The sequence below is a fragment of the Coptis chinensis genome, chromosome 5 (assembly GCF_015680905.1).
Source record: "Coptis chinensis isolate HL-2020 chromosome 5, ASM1568090v1, whole genome shotgun sequence".
In the NCBI taxonomy this organism is placed as follows: domain Eukaryota; kingdom Viridiplantae; phylum Streptophyta; class Magnoliopsida; order Ranunculales; family Ranunculaceae; genus Coptis; species Coptis chinensis.
The window spans coordinates 86066692-86068453 of NC_141460.1; positions in this window are offsets into that span (position 1 = coordinate 86066692).

Consider the following 1762-nt stretch of genomic DNA (forward strand, 5'->3'; position numbering starts at 1 on the left):
TGACATGCATTTCTCCACCTTATCATCTATGTATATCTCAATGCTTTCGAATTTTACTTTCGAACATTTTCTCCCCCAACCGTTGGAAAGTGGCTCCTACGTTCTTTAACCCGAACGACATCCTTGTATAGCAATAAGTACCCCCTTCCACTATGAAGGATGTCTTTTCCTGATCAGGTCCATACATCGCAATCTGGTTGTGTCCCATGGATGCATCCATAAATGAGAACATTTTGAACCCCGCCGTCCTATCCACTAACTCATCTACTCGCGGCATAGGATAACTGTCCTTGGGACACTCCAAGTTTACATCCGTGAAGTCGACACACATTCGCACCTTGCCGTTTTTCCTTTGGACCGCGACTATATTGGACAGCCAGTCCGTGAACTCCACCTCCCTTATGATCCCCGCTCCCTTCAGCCTGGCAACATCCTCTCGGATTCCTTCTGCGTACTTAGGTCTCACTCCCCTCATCTTCTGTCTCACTGGTTTTGCATCCTCCCTCATATGTAGTCGGTGACATGCGAACTCAGGGTCCAACCGGTGATCTCCTCTATCCCCCATGCAAACACATCTCTATTCTTTAACAAGCACTGCACCAACTTACTTTTCCACTCCTCCGTCAGATTAGACCCAACCGATGTAAACTTCTCTTCTTCGCCCTCTCCCAAATTTACTATTTCCAGTTCATCCAAACTTACTGTAATTGCTATGCTTGCCTTTTCCTATGGTTCGCTGGTTCGCCTCCAAGGCCGCAGACCATCCTTTTAACTGTGTCCTGATGATTGTTCTTCGATGCCACCTAATCTCCGCGGACCTCATACATTCCTGTTGGGGTGGGGAATCGAATAACTTGATAATAGGTCGAAGGCACCACCTTCATTTCTGTATCCATCTCCTCCCCAGGATTGTGTTGTATTGGGAGTTGTAATCGACCACCATAAATCTTGAGAACACCATCACGGGCCCTGTCGTTACCGGTAATAGAAGTTCTCCCATAGGCTCCGTGACACTCCCATTAAACCCATACAAGATGGACCGCGACGGCCTTAGTTGCCCTGGATCAATCCTCATCTCCTCCAACGCTCCCCTAAACAACAAGTCCACTGCGCTGCCACAATCAATTAGTACCCTTTTGACCATGTAATTACCCATCGCCACTGTAATGACCAACACATCCTCATGTTAGGTATCGACGGCTCGGAGATCTGCACTAGAGAATGTAATCTTGTCTTCCCCACTCATTGACTCTGCACTGTATCGCTGTCCTTTGGGCGACTCGTTGACCTGCTAAATACTCGTTGTTCTCCTTATCTTATCTCTGTGGGCATTGTGACTCAGAACTTCTCCACTGAAAATAACATTTATGGTTCCGAATATTCTCCCTGGAGCTGGCCCCGGCTCCCCATTTGGGGGTTCTGCTATAAATTCCCTCATCATTCCCTTCTCTATCAACCTCTGGACCAACCACTTCAATGCATAACAATCATTGGTTTCATGATTGCATACCTGGTGATACTCACAATACGACTTATTTGGCATCTCGACATGGACGGTTCGCGGACCCTCGTACCCTTGCACATTTTTTATCAACGGTAGTATCTCACTCAACGACCTTTTTAAAGGTGCGTGTTCCAGCTCACGGTATAACTTCCTCTCCCTTTGTTCTCTTCGCGTTACTTCTCTACTCCTTTCCGGACGCGATGAATGTCCGCGGTACCGCTTGCTACCTTTATCCCCTGCCTCTATCTTTCTGCAGTC